General features: G+C 42.3%; 1 long non-coding RNA gene across 4 annotated transcripts in view; it reads left to right on the forward strand.

Annotated features, from left to right (window-relative positions):
- The window catches only part of LOC144369099 (uncharacterized), a 62,052-nt gene that overhangs the window by 15,656 nt on the left and 22,907 nt on the right, over positions 1–23,489 (forward strand). Inside the window, exon 1 of one of the 4 annotated variants that reach the window (XR_013428554.1) lies at positions 2,817–3,269. The exons of the other annotated variants lie outside the window; for them this stretch is intronic. This is a non-coding gene — a long non-coding RNA (uncharacterized LOC144369099). Of the gene's footprint in view, positions 1–2,816; positions 3,270–23,489 lie in introns of those variants that run through there. 4 annotated transcript variants of the gene reach the window in all.

Raw genomic sequence — 23,489 nt, forward strand, 5'->3', positions numbered from 1 at the left:
AACGTTAGTTGCCTAGCTACTCTGGTTGTCTATAGCTACCTGTTTGATTCTTTGTAGTGGCATTTATCTTCTTTCTCCATTTTCTACGTTGCTTGTTAGGGCAGTTAGTTGTTCAGGCTTCGTATCTGCATGTTGAATGTTCAGGGTAAGGATGTGTCAAAGGCAGGGTCATATTGCTTCGTGTCTTGTTATTACAGAGGTGCCTAAAGGCTGATGTCCCAACTATAGTGACGCTAAGATCAGCAAAGACATTCAGGTGGTGATGGATGATAATTAAATGCTTCAACTTTGCTGCTGGAGAATGCTCTTGTCTGGTCTTGAAAACCGTGATTTTCCTACTTTGTTCATTCTTGTAGCAGTGTCCTCAACACTTTGGAAGATTTGTTCAGATGCTTCATACAGAAAAATCAGGATAAATGCTTATTTTTTCCTTTACACTGTTGTTTTTCATATTAAGCAGTTGGTGAACTGGTTGCTTTTATTGCTGTTCAATGAACCTGAGTGTTTTCCTCTTTCTGCTGAAAACAGAAGCAATACAACCCAACAGCCATGCCTGTGCCGGAACCCAGGCACCCTGAGCAATCATCTCCAGGAGAGGAGCCGAGATTCCTTAAAGGGATGGTTCCAGGACTGGGGCAGGAAGTACACAGGACAATGCCCAGACAACTTTCATGCCAGAAAGCTGAAAGTTATCAAAGAGTAAAGACTTGAGTTGAAAGGACATAGGGTCTTACCACAGCAGACAGAAGGAACATCAGAAAAGACCTATGTAAAATGTTTTTCTGTGTAGCAGAGATTGAACCCAGGGGCGCTTAACTACTGAGCTACATTTCTGGAACTTTGGGTTTTTATTTTATGACAGGGTCTTGCTAAGTTGCTTAGGGCCTTGCTAAGTGGCTGAGGCTGATCTCACATTGCCTCAGCCTCAGCCTCCTGATTTGCTGGAATTACAGACAAAATGAAGTATTGATTAAAATAAACCAACCATATGAAATCTATGTGCTCACTATAGGGAGGGAGGGAGAGAGAGAGTAGAGGGAGAATAAAAAGTGCATATGCAACATTTTAGTTGTCGCCAAACTTCCTCTGCAGAAGCTTCTATATCACTTCCAGAATTGTGCAAGCAGTGTTGTTTTCAAACAGATTCCCAACAGAATACACCAGTGAACTTGGAGGAAAGTGATGCCATTATGGTTTAGTTTTTATTTTTACTTGTCTCATTTTGAGCCCTATTGAAAAATTTTTCTCAATTCAAAGTTTTTTTTCAGTTATTTTCCTATGAACTTTCTGTGCATATATCTTTTAAATTTACTCAATGGCTACTTGGCCTGTTTCCTCCTAAATTTCTAAGAGTTATTTGTATATTAGGGACAGTAGTCCTTTTCTGTAATATAGGTTGCAAATACACTTTCCCACTTTCTCATTTTTTGATTGATTGTAGTCATTTTTGTTTGTTTGCCATGAAAAATTTTTTATTTTGTTTTTCATTAATGCAATTGAATGTATTTGTCTTTTGGATGTTGCTTCTGGATGTTGTGTCATTAAATGGGTGATGTCTTGGATTTTTTTTCAATACATAGAATATTGTATTTACATAGAGTACAGTAAATATAAAAGATTGGAATATGAGCTGGGTGTGGTGGCAGTCGCCTGTATTCCCAGCCCCTCAGCAGGCTGAGGCAGGAGAACAGCAAGTTCAAATCCAGCCTCAGAAACTTAGGCCTAAGCTACTCAGCCAGACCTTGTCTCAAAATAAACTATAAAAAGGGCTGTGGATGTGGCTTAGTGGTTGGGTGTCCCTGAGTTCAATCCGAGGTACCAAAAAAAAAAAAAAAAAAGAAGATGAAATTAAACTATTTCCCCTTTTTATTGGTTCTTTTTAGTTACACATCACATTAAGGTTCATTTTGACGTAACTATAAAAGCTCAGAAGGTAGTTTGCTATAACTCAGTCCCTGCTTCTCCCCTCTCCCCCATCCTCTCCCCGCTCCCCCCTCCTGTCCCCCTCCCCCCTCCTGTCCCCCTCCCCCCTCCGCTCCACCTCCCCCCTCCGCTTCCCCTCCCTCCTCCCCCTCCTCTCTCCTCTTCTCCCTTCCCCTCCCCTCCCCTCCCTCCTCTTCCCTTTCCTCTGCTCCACTGATCTATTTACTTTTAGCTTTTTGCTAGTAGTCCCAAAAGCTAAAAGTAAATAGACTTTTCTGTTTACATTTGGACTTCTTGATTCCCTGCCCCAACACACCAGTGCATCTGTTGAGCCACGTGATGAAGACCAGGCATTTTGTGATCCCAGAGAAACAGGCAGCTGATGGCTGAGCTGGCCTGGCCTTGGGCTGCCTGGCGCCCACCCGGGGCCTGCGAGTCCTCCTGCCGGACAGACAATTCCCCAGAACATCTACAATGGAGGAGACCGCTTTGTGCCCAAACCTAAGACCAAGGAAGACCACTCCGTGGTGGCTGCGGGGCGCGGAGAAAGCAGGCCCAGCTCAGATCTCAGGAGTGACCACCACACGGGCTCCGCCTCCGACTGCAGCTCCTCGCCTTTCACACGCCCCCGCCCCAATCAGGTTATGAGGATGCCCGATGGAGGATCACCTGCTTCCCACACTCTCATAGGCCCCCAGTCCTGAGGCTCCTGTCCTTTCCGGCTCTTAGTGAGACCCCGGGTTCCCCTGCCCACTCCACTTGCACTGCCCTGTTCTGGTAGCCCAGGGAGCCGGGGAGTCCCAGGGGAAGGAGCAGGGCGGGGGGGGGGGGGGTCTGAGTGCAGGTTCCAGGCTGCCAGGTGTGAGCTGAGGCACCCGGGCTTTGGCGCACCTTCCTAAATCCAGGTGTGGCTCTGACTCTGGCAGAGAAGGTCCACCCCAAAGCCTCTCCGATCTGTTCCCACTCATCCCTAGTGTCCCTTTCCACCAGGCATCAGCCAGGAGAGGACCCCAGGGAGGCCTGCAGGGCCCATTTGCTCTGCCCACGTCCGGTGCCCTAGGGAAAATCCTCCAGACTTGGGGTGGGCGTGGAGGGGGGTCTGCCAGCCGGTGGTCGCCCAGCACCGCTGCCCCTCTGTTTGTTCCACTTGGAGTCCCCAGTTTCTTGACGTTTTTGTGTATTTATGTCCCTTTCCCTTTTTGATTGCTGTGAGTCAAGTTTTTATTGGTTTTAAATGTTGGCTCTCTAATTTTGTCAGCGCTGGGGAGGGGAATTCTGCAGTCTTGCCGCTTTCTGGTAAAGAAGGTGTCTCCGTCCCCCACCAGCTTCCTCCCTTAAAACACTTGGTGAGTAATCCTCTTCTTCACCTTTTCTGTAGATCCTGCAAGCTCTCCTTTCTTTTCAGGTGATCATTTTGGCAACAAACGTCATTTTTCCCCCTGCTAATGTATACTTCCTCCAGGTATTAAAACAGAATCAGGCTCTTGATTGAATAAAGGAAATAAAAAAATACCAGAAATTCATGGCAAAGGCATCTTCCTTTCACCTAGTGTGTAAGTTGGGGCTTACTGCAGTGGTGACCTGTGGTCATTCCTCAGAGTTTATGTTCATGCTACTCAATGTCCCATGTCAATGGGGACCTTTGCTCAGTGAATGGGCAGCCCTATTTATAAAGGAATTTGTCATTGTCTTGAACAAAATTGTTTCCCCAGTGTCTTAGTCTGCTTTGTGCTGCTATAACAGAATACCACAGGCTGGGTGATTTATAAAGGAGAAATTTATGTTCTCACAGTTCTGAAGGCTGGGAGTTCAAGGTCAAGGGGCCACAGGTTCCGAGTCAGGTAAGGGCCCCCTATTTGCTTCCAAGGTGGCGTCCTGATGCTGTGTCTTCACAGAACAGTGGGCAGGTGAACCCACTCCCACAAGCCTTTTGCACAGGGCATGAATTCATTCACAAAGACACATGACCTGGATGCCACAGAGGCCCTGCCTCCCAATGTGGCTGCAGTAGGGATTAAGTTTCCCACAGGTGGATCTGGGGACACATTCAAACCACAGGACCAGTCAGTTCTCCTCTGAACTGTTCTCCACCACCATGTTAGGTATGTCTGTGCACCTTCTCCAACGGCCCCCAGCTGGCTGTCTCAGCTTAGGCTTCTCTTGGTTAAGCACTTGCAGCGACCCTCGCTGGCCTCTCCATAGCAAGAAAAACACTCTATGTGGAGACCCATGGTCCATAGTGTGCCACTCAGAACTGCAGTGACCAGGGACGTCAGGGGCATGAGTTTAGGAATTCTGCTCACCACCAGCCAACTGTTGGCTCACACAAGCTTGTGGTAGTTAAAATACGGGCCTGATTCTCCTTATTTATGCTGGTACATTTAAATTTTTTTATATCCAATGTCGGATACTTCCAATTAGCCTAGTTCCCTGGGTGGTAAGTTCTGGGAGGATCCGTACTGGATGATCATGGCAGAACTTAGCCCTGTGATCAAATAAGAAATAACTCTGCAGACACTTTCTGTATTGTTTCCACGCCCACCCCCTACCCCTTCTCCTGGGCAGCTGAACAGAGTGGTCCTGGGGGGTGTGGCCTTGACCATGCTGAGCTCAGGAGCAGAACACTCAGGCCCATAAGTCTCAGGCCCTTTCTGTCTCTCTTACAGCCCTGATAAAGGAACCAGGGTGAGCGCTGACCACCCTCCTCTCTCTCCTACTTGTCTCTTCCCTTCTGAGCCCTCTGTCTCTGCTGAACTCAGGGCTGGGGGCACCCTGTGCGCTCAGAACCCACAGCTGGGCAGTCCCTTCAGGAAGTTGGAACTCTGGTGGGGCATGCCTGCCCCCTGCTGCCTGTAGGAGGAAGCGCAGCCTGCGCTGGGGAGGGCTCCGAGTTCTCCAGAGGATGCTGTCTCAGCACATGTGTGCTGCTATGGCGGACAGCCACACGCTAATGACTTTGTAAAGAAGAAGGATTCCTTTCTTATGGTCTTGGAGCCTGGGAAGTCCAAGATCGGCAGGCTTGGTGTCTGGGGACAGTCCCATCTGCGTTTCCAAGACAGCCTTGAACTCTGCAGACTCCAGAGTTCTGTGTCCTCCTATGACAGAAGGTGGGAAGCAGAGGGCGAAGCTCTACCTGTCAGGCCCTTGGGTGAGGGCACTTCATCCCGCTCACGAAGGCAGAGTCCTCATGGCCAGTCGTCCACCTCTTCACACCATGAACAACACACTCAACCAAAGCAGCTGCTCCTGAAACCACAAACTGTGGCTAATGCCAGCGAGAGAGGAGCTGGGGGTCTGGGAGGCTTGAGGATGTACGGCTCGTGTTCCTTTCCTCGGGGCAAAGGCATTCATTACTTGGAATGGAAGAAGAGAAAAACGAAAAATTGCATCATGAGCCAAGGGCTTCAATGATGTCACAATGCATAAAAACAACATCTGTATGTATAAGCACCTCGAGGATGGAAGAGGTCACCAGTCTTGGCTCTTGGTTAGAAACGAACTTCAACTGTGGGCTGAGCTTCTTTACCCAGTGCTCATCACATTGCACAAGTGTTATCCTGCTCAGGGGTTCACTCATCAGCAAAAATCTATTATGGTTAACTGTGCTCCATGTACTGGGGAGGTGTTTAGGGCGGTTGAAGGGAGGAAATAGAAACTTTAGTAACACAGTCTCTGTCCTAAGCAGCTCACAGGATGGAGGGACCTGACAAGGCAGAGTTCACAGAGGGTCAGACCATGGAAAGCGTTCACTCAAGGCCAGCTCTCTCCCATCCCTCTCTGGTCCCCCGAGTGTCCCCCTGTGCGGTACCACCTGTACTGCTTTCCTACCTTGCTTCTCATGATTCTCAGCTTAGGGGCTATTTCTCTGGGCAGTCTTCAGCTTTCAAGTTCACTGAAATGTATTTCTGGGTTACTGTGTCCTCACCACACTGGGTTTCCAAATGCCTGGTCCACACGTTTGTTCCTTCAGCAGATCCTCAGCTGTGCTCATTGATGAAATTCAGGGCTTCACGCAAGATGTAGCCTATAAATAGCCACTGAAGGAATTGTGGCTACTCAGCTTGGAGAAGAGAGCCAACAGGACAGAGACGATCAGACTTGTGAAGATCTGTCCTGGACTCTGTGTCAGAGGCAGAACTGACTGATTGATAGAAGAGAAAGACTGTGGCTTCAAACCAGTAATGTTGCCAAAACCAGAGCCAACCCAAAGTAGGATGCCCTGCTTTTGGATCCTTGGTTACTAATTTTTCCTTTATGTAAGTGTGAAGGCTCATGTGTGACACAATTCAAGAAAGTTCAGAGGAGAAAAGATTGGGTTGTGAGAGTCTTAACCCCATCAGTGAATTCATCCCCTGATAGGGATCAACTGAGTGGTAACTGAAGTGGTGGGTGTGGCTGGAGGAGGGGGGAATTAGGGTTTTGTGTGTGTGTGTGTGTGTGTGTGTGTGTGTGTGTCTGGCAAGTGGAAATCCTTCTCTGCTTCTTGATCACCATGATGTGAGCTGCTTCCCTCTGCCACACACTCTGCCATGATGTTCAGCCTCACCTTGAGCCCCAAGAAATGGAGCCAATCTTCTATGGCCTAGGACTTCTGAAAATATGAGCACTCAAACTTTTCCTCCTCTAAAGTAGATCTGGTTGAATCCTTTAGTCACAGCTGCAAAAAAAAAAAAAAAAAAAAAAATGCTGACTGAAACAGTAAGTAATGCTGAGATGAAAAGATTCTGTCAGCTTCTAATCATTTTTGAATAAATATCATATAAGTAACCCTATCAGAAAATGTTGCAGTCATAATTAGCTAATGCAAAGTTTCAAGAGATTTTAGTTCTACTTACAGCATTCGTTCTGAAGTACTTTCTATAGGAGGTAGGCAGTCAGCATTCGTTACTCCTTAGTTTTTGATTAATTGACTTTCTCTGACTTTGACAGGAGAAAGGGGAAATCTAGGATACCTTTGCACGGCATGGTCAGATGCAAGTGCAGGGTAGGAGTGCCCTCTAGCTGCCACATTTAAATCAAGAGAAATAAATTACAATCGCAGCCATGTAACGATCGCACGCCCCCCTCTAGTGGCTGAAGTGGATACATGCAGCGTTTCCAGTCCCAATGACTAGTGCTGCTCACTATGCGCTTGAGGTCTCAGGAAATGAAGAAATAGGTGGAGCCTCAGAGATGGCAAGGTTCAGTTTCTTCATTTGCAAAAGAAAGGGAAAAAACCCCTACGTTCAGAATAGGGAAGTGACTTGCCCAAAGCCAGGCGTTGCAAACAGCCTAGAATAGATCCTTGGCTTCCTGATGCTGGATGAATGTTTCCTGCGGGCCAGGTCTAGCCTGGATGCTGCAACTCTTGGTTTCCTGCCCACACATGCTCCCCTGACCGCGGGCATGTGTGGGCAGGAAGGTGGGCACCAGGAGTCCTTCCTCTTGGATAGTCTGAGCTCCATACGAACAAGCTGCTACCCTCAGATGGCACCACAGGTTTCCCTTCCTCGACCCGCCCCAGCATGAGCCTGGCTCAGTGTCCCTCTCGCTGTACTGGCGCCATCACACCTAGCCTGCAAGTGAGTGTTGCACAGCCTGGGAGTCTGTCCCTGGAGGCTGACCTGGAGTGCCCTGGGCGAGCAGATGGGGGCTCTCCGTATTGCCTCTCTTTACCGGGGCTGGGAGGGGCTGCTCCGGGCAGGTCTCTCAGGGCTAGGCCAGCGGTCCACCACTGCTCCTTCCCGGCCAGCCTCAAACCTCAAGGGAGGTGCGGCTCAGCCCAGTCATTCTCAACAGAGATGGATTCTGCCCCACAGTCAATGCTTTCGAATGACGGGTTAAACATTGTGGTGGTGTGAACGAACATGAATTTAATGCATCTGCTTCCAATTTTGACTTTTGATCTTTCCCCGGCTTCGGCGGGATACTCTCCAGGGCCAGCATCAGCGGGTCCCCGCTAGGGAGTCACCTGGGGAGACTCCCTAACTGCCTGGCCAGTATTTTTTGGCGATTGCGTTTTCTCATCTCATCATGTCTATACAACTCCCCTTCGCGTGTAGACGAGCCACCCAGTGCTTCTGTATGGACTGTCCCCTGTCGTGGTTGTGTCCTACTGCGCAGACCAGGAAGGCTCTCAGCGCGCCGGAGCAGGTGGGGCTCAGCCGCGGTGCCCGCAGGTCAGGCGTATTCTGTTCACCTCCTCTCCGGTATGGTCAGCCCGGGAGGGGTTATGATCATGATGACATTATGATAATAATGATCCTCTGAGGAGGGAGCTTCTGTAAATGACAATAAGTCGTATCGGGGGCCTTTGCCCAGGTCGGTTTCCTTGGAGAATGGCAGAGCTGAGGTTAATTCCGGGATCCCTGGTGGGTTCCTGTACAGGTAGACCCAGCTCAGGACCACCCCTGGCGGTCATAGTGACATAAGTCACACATGTCAGCTATAGGGACAAAGAAAACTGAGAGGGACTGAAGAGGGATTCCTGGTCTCTAATATTTAAGGGGCAGTAAGAACACAACGCACACAGTAAAAGAGAGGAAGAGAAAGGAGGTAGTCGGAGGAGAATTGAGAGAGGAGACACGCAGGAGGGGCAGCGTTCTCAGAAGGAAGTGGGCAGCAGTGTCCACCCCCGGAAGAGACCCGAGATAGAGTCAGGATGCCGCTGGCAATGGCTGGCCATGCTGATTTGCTGATGCTGGTTTTGCAGCTTCGGTGAGTGATGAGGACCGAAGTCAGGTCTTAACTGACTGAGGAGGAAGAGGGTACCAAGAAGGGGAGTCCTGGGCGTGGGCAGCTCTTCCAAAGCCAAATACAAAGGGAGGGAGAGAGAGAAGTGTGGTGGCCAAAGGGAACTAGAAGCTGGAGGCCAGGCCATGATGATGATGATGATGATGACGAGGACTGCAGGAAGCTCAGAGATGGAAGGTTGTGGTCATTGGAAACCACAAAGTAAAGCAGCATTCAGGAGCGCACATGGGGCAGTCTGGCCCACAGTTAACAGAGTCCCTGCAGCCACTTGAACCTGGAAGCTGAGAAGAGACACCCGTGTCACTTCATCAGAGGGGTGACTGCCAGCACCTGTGGAGTGGCTTGTCCTGTGATCACGCAGCCACTCAAACTCATGCTTCTCTGTATGAAGGGAAGCACAGGAATCGCCCCAGGCTGAGCTCTGGGCATGTCACTCCCAGACCTATGATTTCCCCAGATCCTTCTCTGGCCAATCAGCATCATCAGCAATATCCCTGTCCCTGCTCCAGTCCCATCAGTGTCCCTAGGATATGTAGTGATGTCCTCTCCTTCATCTGATATTAGCAGTTAGTGTCTGGTCTCTCTCTCTCTTTAGTGATCCTGGCTATAGGCTAATCAATTTTATTGATATTTTAAATATTTATTGATATTTTAATCAGTTTTTTGTCTTGTTGATATTTTCTATTGATTACCTGTTTTAAATTTCACTGATGTCTAATTCTTTAAATTATTTTCATTATATCTGGCTTACTTTAGATATAAGTTGTTTTTTCCCCCCAGTTTTTCTACTGTGGAATATTAATGACTTTAGATGTTTCCTTATTTGTCATATATGCAATCAGTTATTCAGATGTGCTTTATGACCCAGGATATGGTATATGTTGGTGGATGTCCCATGTGCATTTAAGAAGAACTTATAATCTCTGATTATTGCATGAAGCAGTATACAGATGCCAATCATATGCAATTGGTGGATTGTGATATTGAGTTCAATTATGTCTACTCATTTTCCTACGTACCTGCTAAATCTCTCCATCTCTCATAGAGGACTGTTGGAGTCTACAGCTCTAAGAGTAGATTCATTTACTTGACCTTGCATTTCCTATGTTTTTTGCCTTGTTCTGACTCTCTGCTATTAGGTGCATACACATACATGCATACACATACATCGAGAATTATTTTTTCTGTGAGAGTTGACTCCTGTGTAATTATGTAATGATTCATTATCCCTGGCCATTTTTCTTTCTCTGAGGTGTGCTCTGTTTGGAATTAATGTAATCCTTACAACTTTGTTTTTTAGCTAGCAAGGTCTGTCTTTCTCTATCCATTTACTTTTAGTCTATATCTTCTTACATTTAGGTTGGGTTTCTAATAGACAACACACGGTTGGGCCTTGTTCCTTGAATCATTTTGACAGTCTGTTTTTTAATTTATATATTTAGATATTTGACACCTAAAGTGATTATCGATGTAGTGGAATGCATTTTTATGATATTTGTCATTGTTTTCAATTTGTGCTCTTAGCTTTTGCTCATTTATTTTCTGTCATATTTCTTCCTTTTGTAATATTAATTAAACTTTTTATATGATTGTCTTTTCTTTCCCTTATTAGCATATAACATATTTTTATTTACTTCTTTTAGTGGTTTCCCTAAATTTGCATCTACTTCTAAGTCCATTTTCAATAAAATTATACTGCTTCAGGGATAATAAGGAATGTGTAATAAAATTAGTTCTAAATTCTTCTTCCTGCCCTTCATATTATTGCTGTCATCCATTTCACTTAAGTAAAAGAATACACAAACCATGTTCCCCTATGTGACAGTTTCCCTATTACATCACTTGCAGGCTAATCCTAGTTTTCTAAAATTCTTGGTCTTATAATTCCAAAGGTCTTTCCCTATCTGACTCCAGTTCTTATACATGTTTTGTGTCTTCAAACTATGTGTGTGGGGGGGGGAGGGGCGGTGTAAGATTGTTTAATATATTTCTTGAAAATGGACATGATGTCCTAGTTAAAAGGAAACCCCATAAACTGGCCTTGGATAATGCAGTGGAGGGGTGTGGAGATGGTGCATTCTTTGTCCACATGATTAGTTCTCAGTCCACCCTGAGTCTGCGCCTGTGGACCGTGATGCTTACTGGCTGCCTCTCAGGAGCCCCTTCCCTGTCGGTACAGAAGATGGAGAGATGGAGCTTGAGGAGAGCACCTCCCTTTCTTATTGAAAGACCTGGGATGAGTGTTTTCTTCCCTCAGACAGGAGAGTGAAGAAATCCTGGAGAGTAAGGTCATGGTGAAATCGCCTGTCGCCCGAGGACAGGCCTTGTTAACAGGAACAGAATGCTCTGAACAAGTTAGAATGGTTAACTTTCCCGTTTCCTGCTAGAAGCAAAATGGGACATATTCTGTCAGGATCTGCTGGGACTCCTAGAGTGAAACCCACAGACTGGGCCCCTGGACTCAGTTCTCCTGGGTTTGACTCTCACACTGGGTCACGCTGAACCACCAGCAAGTTGCCAGGTACAGTTTGTTTTTCTCACCTTGAACTGATCCTCACAGACGTGTCTGCTCAGGGATTCTGCCCTGTGACTTGTGTGTTTGTACAATCCCATCTGTCTGTCCAAGTTTGGAGGTGGCAGTTGCTCTGTGGCCTTGCTTCTCTGACAGGTTGAAGAGTTGCTGAAGCCCCAGGCTGCTCATCTCTCCATGTGCTGAGGTACAGTGTGACCTCGAAGCTCCTAGTATTCTGCACCACCAAGGTCCTGAGTTCTATTTTAACATTGATATCATGTTCTTGGTGACAAAGTTTTGACTAAGTCTCCTTCTCCCCTTTCTGCTTCTCTCCTTGGGAGATCATTACCACCATCAGCAGAATGTAAAGAAAAACAAAAAGAGAGACAGACAGAAAAGCGAGCATCATGTAGGGGCAAAGTAAAAGGGGCTTCTCATCTAAGCTGCCAGCTTTATTTATATCCATAAGTTACATTAGGTCATTGACATCATTGGTACATATTGCTCATTGTATAAAGTTACTGTTACGTGGGCAGGTTTAGGCACAGTGACACATTGGTGTTGTCTAAGAGAATTCCTTTATTTCCAGAACTGAGTGTCTGAGATTAAGGCCGAGGCTGGTAAGACACTAGCATAGAGCCTCCTCTTGAAGGACATTACCATAGCAGCTAGGCATTGAGCATGTATTAGTCATCTTACTAGTTCCAGAGATTAACTGTAGAATATTCCAAATGTGGATAACAGGGTGGCTCTTACCCTCCAGGAACTTGCTCACCAGAGGAACACTGCCTTATACATATCAACAGTCAGAATCATTACAGCAGAACCTGCGGGACAGAGACTGGTGACAGAGTCCGCAATCCCCTGACAGGCTGCCAAGAGAAACCAGGCTACTCATCCATGCCCTAGTGTGTGGGTCAACTCTGCATCTCAATGGTGCCCACTTGGTGTTGGCAGTTAAATGTCTAGACCACAGATTGTACTTTCCAGCCAAGAGTGTGCAGGTAATGACATGGTTAATTATTAACACCAACAGGTTAGTAAAGCCACCATTCCAGGACCCTCTTTAGAGACTAGAAACTCCCAACTGTACCCTTAAGGAAGGGGTCTTGGTTCAGTTCCTTGTTCCTAAAGACCCTAAGCAGCCCTGTAGGGACACACAGGAAGAAGAAGGGGGCAGGTGAAAGAAGTTATCTCTCATTCAGACAAAATTTTGATAATTGTTATGATAATTATGATAATTATCATAGCAAGCTATTAAGAACAAGTTGACTCTGAAAGTTACATGAAAATTTCATGAACAAATAAATTAGAAATATCTAACAAGGGGCTGGGGTGGTGGCTCGGTTGTAGAGCGCCTGCCTACCATGTGCGAGGCACTGGGTTCAATTCTTAGCACAGCGTATAAATAAATAAAATAAAGGTCCATTGACGACTAAAAATTCTAAAATATATATATTTAACAAAAAATGTATAGAACTGCAATAGCACAAAGGGAGTGAAAATATATTTCATATTCCTTGATACAGTTTTTTTTACTATAACAGTATATTAGAGAAGAATAAGAATATTTTGTATTGAATAAGTTGGTTTTAAAAACATGAACTGAATCATCATGTGGGTTTTTTGTTTTAGACCAGATCATGCGGTGAGAATTATCTTTCCTTTTTTTTAAAATTTATTTTTTATTCTAATTTGTTATATGTGACTGCAGAATACATTACATTCATATTACACATATAGAGAACAATTGTTCATATCTCTGGTTGTACATAAAGTGTATTCACACTATTCATGTCTTCATACATGTACTTAGGGTAATGATGTCCATCTCATTCCACCATCTTTTTGACCCCCATGCTCCCTCATGTCCCCTCTCACCCCTTCCCCTATCTAGAATTTATCTAATCCTCCCATGCTCCCTCTATCAAACCCACTATGTATCAGCCTCCTTATATCAGAGAAGTCATTCAGCATTTTGTTTTTTGGGGATTGGCTAACTTCACTTATCTTCTCTAACTCCATCCATTTACCTGCAAATGCCTTGATTTTATTCTCTTTATAGCTCAGTAAAATCCCATTGTGTATATATACCACATTTTCTTTTTATCCATTCATCTACTGAAGGGCATCTAGGTTGGTTCCACAGTTTAGCTATTGTGAATTGTACTGCTATAAACATCGATATGGCTGTGTCCCTGTTGTATGGTGTTTTAAGTCCTTTGGGTATAGACTAAGGAGAGGATAGCTGGGTTAAATGGTGGATCCATTCCCAGCTTTCCAAGGAATCTCCATACTACTTTCCATATTGTTTACTCCATTTTGTATTCCCACCAGCAATGTATGAGTATACATTTTCCTCTACATCCTTGCCAACATTTATTGTTGTTTGTGTTCTCAATACAAACAACAAACTGACCAGAGTGAGATGAATCAAAGCAGTTTTTATTTGCATTTCTCTAATTGCTAGAGATGTTGAACAGTTTTTCATTATTTGTTTGAATGTATATCCTTTTCTGAGAAGTGTCTTTCACATCTTGGCCCATTTATTGATTGGGCTATTTGTTTTTTTGGTGTTTAGCTTTTTGATTCTTTATATACCCTAGAGATTAGTGCTCTATCTGATGTGTGAGGGGTAAAAATTTCCTCCCAGGATGTAGGCTCTCTGTTCACCTCACAGATTGTTTCTTTTGCTGAGAAGAAACTTTTTAGTTTGAATCCATCCAATTTATTAATTCTTGGTTTTAATTCTTGTGCTATAGGAGTCTTATTAAGGAAGTTGGGGCTAATCCACATGATGAAGATTAGGGCCTACTTTTTCTTCTATTAGACACAGTGTCTCTGATTTAATTCCTAGGTCCTTGATTCACTTTGAGTTGAGTTTTGTGCATGGTGAGAGATAGGGGTTTAACTTCATTTTTTTAATTAATTTTTTAGTTTTCAGCAGACACAACATCTTTGTTGGTATGTGGTGCTGAGGATCGAACCCGGGCCGCACACATGCCAAGCGAGCGCGCTACCGCTTGAACCACATCCCCAGCCCCATAACTTCATTTTGTTGTATATGGATTTCCAGTTTTCCCAGCACCATTTGTTGAAGAGGCTATCTTTTCTCCAATGCATGTTTTTGTACCATTGGTCTCCCAGTCTGTTTTTGGTGCCAATACTATGCTGTTTTTGTTACTATTGCTCTGTAGTATAGTTTACTCTGGTATAGTGGTGCCACCTGCTTCACTTTGCATGCTAAGGATTGCTTTAGCTATTCTGGGTCTCTTATTCTTCCAGATGAATTTTATGACTCTTTTTTGTTTTACTATGAGGAATGCCATAATTTCATTTTATTGGAATTACATTAAATCTGTATAGTACTTTTGGTAGTATGGTCATTTTGACAATATTAATTTTGCCTATCCAAGAACAAGGGAGAGCATTCTATTTTCTAAGTTCTTCTTTAAATTATCTCTTTAGCATTTTGAACTTTTCTTTTCTAAAAAATTGATTTAAAAAAAATAAATGACTGTTGAATGCATTGCAGTTTTTATTACACGTATACAGCTCAAATTTTCATAACTCTTTTGTATATAAAGTATGTTGTGTCTTCATACATGTACTTTGGATAATGATATCTATCACATTCCATCATCCTTGCTAATCCCCTGCCCCCTCCCTTTCCCTCCCACCCCTCTGCCCTATCTAGAATTCATCTATTCCTCCCATGATCTATACAATGAAATCCATAAAGAAAGAAATCAAAGAATACCTTAGAAGATGGAAAGATCTACCTTGCTTTTGGATGGGCAAAATTAATATTATCCAAATGACCATACTTCCAAAAGCGCTATACAGATTTAATGCAATTCTAATCAAAATCCCAATGGCATTCCGCATAGAAATAGAAAAGGCAATCATGAAATTCATATGGAAAAATAAGAGACCCAGAATAGCGAAAGCAATCCTTAGCAGGAAGAGTGAAGCAAGTGGCATCACTAAACCAGACCTTAAACTGTACCAGTGGTACAGAATAGAGGACACAGAATTACAATTATCTCATATTACAAAATTACAATTATCTCATATTAGAAAAAGGTGCCAAAAACATGCATTGGAGAAAAGCTAGCCTCTTCAACAAATGGTGCTGGGAAAACTGGAAATCCATATGCAACAAAATTAAATTAAACCCCTCTCTCTCACCATGAGCAAAACTCAACTTGAAGTGGATCAAGGGCCTAGGAATTAAACCAGATACTCTGCGTCTAATAGAAGAAAAAGTAGGCCCTAATCTTCATCCTGTGGGATTAGGCCCCAGCTTCCTTAATAAGACTCCTATAGTGCAAGAATTAAAACCAAGAATCAATAAATGGGATGGATTCAAACTAAAAAGTTTTTTCTCAGCAAATGAAAAAAAATCTGTGAAGTGAACAGACAGCCTACATCCTGGGAGGAAAATTTTACCCCTCACACATCAGATAGAGCACTAATGTCTAGGGTATATAAAGAAATCAAAAAGCTAAGCACATACATACACACACACACACACACACACACACACACACACACACACACACATACACAAATAAAAACAATCAACAAATGGGCCAAGGATCTGAATAGTCACTTCTCAGAAGAAGATATACAATCAATCAACAAATATATGAAAAAATGTTTATCCTCTTTAGCAATTAGAGAAATGCAAATCAAAACTACTCTAAAATATCATCTCACTCCAGTCAGAATGGCAGCTATTATGAAAACAAACAACAATAAGTGTTAGCGAGGATGTGGGGGAAAAGATACACTCATACACTGCTAGTGGGACTGCAAATTGATGCAGCCAATATGGAAAGCAGTATGGAGATTCCTTGGAAAGCTGGGAATGCAACGGCCATTTGGCCCAGCTATCACTCTCCTCGTTCTATACCCAAAAGACTTAAAAACAGCATACTGAAGGGACATAGCCTCATCAATTTTTATAGCAGCACAATTCACAATAGCTAAACTGTGGAGCCAAACTAGGTGCACTTCAGTGGATGAATGGATAAAAAAAATGTGGCATATATACACAATGGAATTTTATTCAGCAATAAAATAGAACAAAATCATAGCATTTGCAAGTGAATGGATGACATTGGAGAAGATAATGCTAAGTTAGCCAATTCCCTCCCCCAAAAAACAAATACCAAATGTTTTTTTCTGATATAAGGAGGCTGACTTATAGAATTCTGTACTTTTCATCGTAGAGGTCTTTTACATCTCTTGTTAGGTTGATTCTCAAGTATTTTATTTTATTTTTTTAAGGTTATTGCAGATAGGGAAAGTTTTCCTCATTTCCCTTTTAGAGGATTTGTCACTAATATACAGACATGCCTTTGATTTATGGATGTTGATTTTGTATCCTGCTACTTTGCTGAATTCATTTACTAGTTCTAGAAGTTTTCGGGTGAAATTTTTTGGGTCTTCTAGGTGTAGAATCAAATCATCAGCAAATAGTGCTAATTTGAGTTCTTCTTTTCCTATCCATATCCCTTTAATTTCTTTAGTTTGTCTAATTGCTCTGGCCACTATTTCAAGAACTATGTTGAATAGAAGTGGTGGAAGAGGGCATCTCAGTCTTGTTTCAGTTTTTAGAGGGAATGCTTTCAATTTTTCTCCATTTATAATGATTTTGGCCTGGGGCTTAGCATAGATAGCTTTTATGATGTTGAGATATGTTCCTGTTATCCCTAGTTTTTCTAGTGTTTTGAACATGTGTGGGTGCTGTATTTTGTTGAATGTTTTTTCTGCATATATTGAGATGATCATATGATTCTTATCTTTAAGTCTATTGATGTGGGCTGGGGTTGTGGCTCAGTGATAGAGGGCTTGCCTTGCACACATGAAGCACTGGGTTTAATCCCCACACCACATAAAAATTAATAAATAAAATAAGATGTGGTGTCCATCTGCAACTAAAAAATAAAAAATAAAATAAAAAAGAGTCTATTGATGTGATGAATTGTGGGGAGCCACTCTGAATGACCCATGCCTTCCAGTCCTGAAGCAAGAAGCTGTGACCAATTAACTACATTTTGTGGTGATGTGGGCATTGTCTCAGCTCTAGAAGTAGAAGGCGTGTCTTCGGATGTAGGTGTCAGCCTGAGGTTGAATTACACTCATCTATCCCTTGTAACCCTGCCCCTTCTGGCCTTTTTTGGATAGAACTTTCTAAAGAACAAGAGTTTCCCCAATAAAAGCCCACTTCTGAATGTGCTTGCTTGCTCTCTCCAGACTTTCTCTTGCTCTCCCTTTTGGAGAGCCTGAGGCCGAGAGCGGAGGAGCCCTCCTGAAGCTTGCTCAAAGGTAAAGTGTGTCTGTGTTTTATTTGGTGTCCCTGGAAATTCACACAAGCGACCTTAAGTTCAGCTGCCCACGCAGGTCGGGGGTGGCAATGAATTACATTTTTTGATTTCCATATGTTGAATTAACCTTGCCTTCCTGGCATGAACCCCATTTGATTGTGGTGCACTATATTTTTGATATTTTTTTTAATTTGATTTGCCAGAATTTTATTGAGAACTTTTGCATCTGTGTTCATTAGTGATATTGGTCTGAAGCTGTATTTCTCTGATGTGTCTTTGCCTGGTTTTGGAATCAAGGTGATATTAGCCTCATAGAATGAGTTTGGAAGTGCTCCATTTTTTTTTTTACTATTTAATGAAATAATTTGAAGAGTATGAGCATTAGTTCTTCTTTATAGGTCTTGTAGAACTCAGCAGTGTATCCATCTGGTCTTGAGTTTTTCCTGGTTGGTAAGATTCTGACGCCTTCTTTTATTTCCTTGCTTGAAATTAATCTATATAAATTGTGTATATCATCCTGATTCAATTTGTGTGAATCATATAAATCTAGAAATTTGTTGATATCTTCAGTATTCTCTATTTTATTGTAATACAAGTTTTCAAAATAATTTCTGGTTATCTTCTGTATTTCTGTAGTGTCTATTTTGATATTTCCTTTTCATCATGTATGCTAGTCATTTAAGTTTTATCACTCCTTGTTAGCATGGCTAAGGGTTTATCAATTTTATTTATTTTTTTGAAGAGCCAACTTTTTGTTTTGTCAATTTTCCCAATTGTTTTAATTTCATTGATTTCAGCTCTGATTTTAATTATTTCCTCTCTTGTACTGCTTTTAATTGTTGATTTGTTCTTCTTTTTCTAGGGCTTTGAGATGTAATGTTAGGTCATTTTTTGTTGACTTTTTATTCTTTTAATGAATAAACTCCATGCAATGAACTTTCCTCTTAGTACTGCTTCATAGTGTCCCAGAGCTTTTGTTCTCATTTACCTCTAAGAATTTTTTAATCACCTCCTTGATGTCTTTTGCAACTCCATTGTTCATTCAGTAGAATATTATTTAGTCTCCAGGTATTGTAGTAGTTTTTATTTTTTATTTTATCCTTGATCTCTAATTTCATTCCATTGTGATCTGATAGAATGCAGGGTAATATATCTACTTTTTTGTATTTGTTAAGAGTTGCTTTGTGGCATAATATTTGGTCTACTTTAGAGAAAGTTTCATGTGCTGCTGAGAAGAAAGTGTATTCACTTGTTGAAGAATAAAATATTCTATTTATGTCAGTTCAGTCTAAGTTGTTGATTTTATTGAGTTCTATAGTTTCTTGGTTCAATTTTGTTTGGAAGATCTATCCAGTGGTGAAAGAGCCATGTTAAAGTCACCCAGCATTATTGTGTTATGGTCAATTTGACACTTGAACTTGAGAAGAGTTTGTTTGATGAATATAGATGCTCCATTGTTTGGGGCTTATATATTTATAATTGTTCTGTCTTTTGATGAATGGTTCCCTTAAGCAGTATGAAATGTCCTTCTTTATTCCTTTTGATTAACTTTATCTTAAATTTTACTTTATCTGATACAAGAATGGAAACCCCTTCTTGCTTCTGCAGTCCATGTGAATAGTATGATTTTCCCTAACCTTTCACCTTCAATCTGTGGATGTCTTTTTCTATGAGATGAGTCTCTTGGAGGCAGCATATTGTTGGGTTTTTTTTATCCAATCAGTAAGTTTATGTCTTTCAATTGATGACTTTAGGCCATTAACATTCAGAGTTATTATCGAGACATAATTTGTATTCCCATCCATTTTTGTTATTTAACTTGACTTGGTTTCTCCTTTGATTAGTTTTTTTCTTTAGTATAATACCTCCCTCCGTTGATTTTCATTGTTATTTTTCATTTCCTCTTCATGGAATATTATGCTGAGGATGTTCTACAGTGTAGGTTTTTTTTTTTAGCTGTAAATTATTTTAACTTTTGTTTATCATGAAAGGCTTTTATTTCATCATCAAATCTAAAGCTGAATTTTGCTGGATACAAGATTCTTGGTTGGCATCCATTTTCTTTCAGAGCTTGATATATATTGTTCCAGGATCTTCTAGATTTCAGGGTCTGGGTTGAAAATCTGCACAGAATCTAATTTGTTTTCACCTATATGTAATCTTCTCTTGTGGCTTTTAAAATTCTCTCCTTATGCTGTAGGCTAGGCATTTTCATTATAATGTGCTTTGGTGTGGATCTGTTATGATTTTGTACATTTGGTAAACTGTAAGCCTCTTGAATTTGGTTTTCCATTTGTTCTTCATGTTTGAAAAATTTTCTGATATTATTTCATTGAAGAGATTGTTCACTCCTTTGGTTCGGAACTCTGTGCTTTCTTCTATCCCAATAACTCTTAAATTTGGTCTTTTGGGGCTGGGGATGTGGCTCAAGCCGTAGCGCGCTCGCCTGGCATACGTGCGGCTCGGGTTCAATCCTCAGCACCACATACAAACAAAGATGTTGTGTCCGCTGAAAAAAACTGAAAAATAAATATTAAAAAATTCTCTCTCTCTCTCAAAAAAAAAAATTTAGTCTTTTTATGCTATCCCACATTTCTTGAATGTTCTGATTGCTTATGGTTTCTTATCATTTTCACTGTGTGGTCTATATTTTTTTCAAGATTATATATTTTGTCTTCATTGTCTAAGGTCCTGTATTCCAAGTGGTCTAACCTATTAGTGATGCTTTCAATTTGGTTTATTGTTTCTTTCATTTCAAGGATTTCTGTATGGTTTTTCTTTAGAACCTCTAGCTCCCTATTGAAGTAATCTTTTGCTTCCTGTATTTGCTTATGTATCTCTTTGTCAAAATGATATTTAGCTGCCTGTATTTGCTCTCTTATGTCATCCTTTAATCATTTTATCTGCTGTGCTGGCCATGGATTCTAATAATGTGATATCTTGATTTGTTTGGGGCACTTTCTTCCTTTGTTTTTTCATGTTGCTTGTGTGTCTTCCTTTCTAGCTCTGTGGATCCAAGGCATTATCATTATACCCTATAGACTTATAGAGCCCCTGTAGGATTCCAATACCTCTCCTTTGAGGGGAAGGACAATGTTAATAGATCCCAATATAAAAATATTGGGATCTATTTATCTAAAAATAAATAGTTGCTATTAAGATGTTTACAGTTTGGTCACAATGTGCAGAAATGGTGAATTCAATTATTATCTACAATACAATCAGTAGGTTTGTAAAAGGGTCTACAGTTTCTGATGGTGGACAAAGAACTGGGAATGAGGTGTAGGAAGGTATGATGAGGAGGTATGAGATGAGGACATAATGTTATTATATCTTAGGAAGTGTGAAAGAGAAACCTAAAGAAGAAAGTTAGTAGCAGGAGAATAGAGAGGTAGTAATTTTGGGTAGATAAGTAAGAGGTAAGACAGTAGAGTACATAAAACAAACACACATATATATTAAGAAAAATAAAAATGTTAAAATAGTAAAAATTGGAGATAAAAAAGAAAACAGAGAAAAAAAGAATATACAATAATATACTATTCATTCATCTCAGTCCTAAATATCCTAATTTATGCAAAGCACTTGGTTACATATATTGGCGATGGGAGGATGGGAGAATAAAAAGGGAGAAGAAAGAAAAAAAAATCTTGAAGGAAGAAACATGAATTGTTTTGGTTGGAGATCAGTGTCTTTCCGCTTCTCTTCTTCTCCTATAGGTGGGGTTGTCTGTTCTTAGTTGGTATCTCCGCCCTCAGGATGGTGGGGCTTACCAGGGTGTGAGGGTTGGTCTTGGGTGCAGGACACTTGGAAGTGTGGTATGGCACCCCTGGTCCTGATGGGAGACCGCACCTCAAGGATCTCCTTTGGGGTCTGCTCCTGTGATGTGGGCACCTGATCTTATCTCCTCATCTCGCCTGTAGACCTCACAGTTCCTGGCCTCTGCATTAGTCTGTAAAGTGTGTCTCCCTCACTCTCTCCTTTTCTCCTTCCTAATCAGGAACCTTGCTCTCTGGGGGTCTTGTGTGTTGCACTCTGGTGGTTGCACACCTGTCCCAGAGGGCTGTTTTGATTTGAGCAGTCATTCTGGCGAGTTAGCAGCTGCTGGGGATTAGGGGGAATTAGAAAACTATGGGTACCTGGCTAACTGGTGCTCCAAACTGGTCTTTGCCCCAACTAAAGATGATGATAGATGTGACCCAAGATGGAGGCAGCTGCTTTCAGCACTGGGGTGTCAGGTCAGGTGGGGGGAGCTGGGTGATGGCCTTGTGCCATGCGTTCAGAGATGAGCTCTGTAGCATGCAGTGTTGCGGCTCTCAGCTGTGTTCAGAGCCTGAGATGACCCAGGTGCAGGCAAGCTACTGTGAGTAGGGGACTTTGGCAGTGGCTGCCAAGATGATGGTAGATGGAGGTTCACATGAGAGTGGTGGCCCGGGTTTCTGAGTATGGGTAGCCGCTGAGAACCCTGCGTGGGAGCAGCATCTGGAAATTCTGCACCAGTGCTGATGCCAGTGGTCCCTTAAGGCACCTGTGAGACCTGTGTGGATGAGTAGTTGGGAGTCCTTTCCTAAAGCTGAGGCCTGGGGCCCTGTGTGGGCATGGCAGCCCATGACTTCTGTGAGGGAGCAGCTGCTGAGGGGTCCTCTATCATTCTCAGAAAAGCAGTATTCCCACTAGTTGAGACCCAGGTCACAGAGTAACACAGAATTCTGCCTCCCTCTTGGATACACTCCCCTCCCGCCCCAGAATCATCTTTCTATATCTTTATAAAAGTTCATTAACTTTAATATTAAGATATGAAAAAATAGCATAAAAGGAAAATGCAAACCATTTCATTCAGAACTATAAATGCATAAACAGAAAGTGCATGTTAAGATTTCTTCCATATATTAAAGTATGATGTGACAATATATTTTAATATAGTAAATTGCAGCAATATTAAGAACTTGCAAGAATGCAAAAACACATCAGTACTAAGAAGTTTATATATAGTAAATAAAAGTGCTTTCTGTTTGATACAATATGACATGAAATTGGAGATAGAGTGTGGTGAGCCGTTTCTGCGGACCATAGCCACCATTACAATATGGCGCTGGCTGCCACTGTGGTCAGTGATAAACAACTCCTTATTAGGGAGAGTTGGCGCATTTTGAGGTAACATCCTATGAGAAAGATCCACGTGGCAGCTTTGCATTGGGGCTTAGGATGCTTTATTAAGGTTAGGAGGCACGGGTGGAGGAGGAGAAGCTTGAAGATACATTTTGAATAAAGGCCTGAATAAACTGCTGAAAGAAGAATCCTGTGTTGCGTCTCCTTTGTTGGCCGGGGGTCGCAACAATAGAGTATCGGGAACTGTGCAGGGGGTGCTTTGGGAAGGCTGAGATCCATACATAGTCCTCATCACTTATGCAAAATGTAATTACAGGAACTTCTCATAGGCTGGTCCTATGAGAATACTATTGCAGTGTAGTGTGATTAAAATTCCTCTGAAGACTGTGGCTGGACCTCAGGAAGACTGACAGCCACCTGCTTGGAAATTGCAGGGAACTAAGGAGCATCCCAGGAGATTTCCAAAAGGAGGGGAGACACATGAAGGTCTAGATGTTAAGAAAAAACAGGAAAGGTAGAGCACTTGCCTAGTGTGTGTGAAGCATTGGGTTTGATTCTCAGAACCACATAAAAGTAAATTAAATAAAAGTCCATCAACAACTCAAAAAGATTTTAAAAAGACAAAGACAAAACAGGAAAAATGCACTCCTCACAAACATACCCACAAACCAGGTTTTACAAAGCAAGGCTCAAATTAATTATTACTGTGTCTTGTACTAGCAGTGGAGGGTAGTTTGAAATTCAGCTGCTTCCTGGGTGAGATACTCTTTTAAGGAGCTACTGGAAATTGCATTTTTACCCATAGTAATGATGATGCCCAGGAACTCTAGTGAGTTCAGGATGTTTATTAATGTCACCAAATATAATGATAGGTAACA

This window comes from Ictidomys tridecemlineatus, chromosome 12 (genome assembly GCF_052094955.1).
Source record: "Ictidomys tridecemlineatus isolate mIctTri1 chromosome 12, mIctTri1.hap1, whole genome shotgun sequence".
Taxonomy (NCBI): Eukaryota; Metazoa; Chordata; class Mammalia; order Rodentia; family Sciuridae; genus Ictidomys; species Ictidomys tridecemlineatus.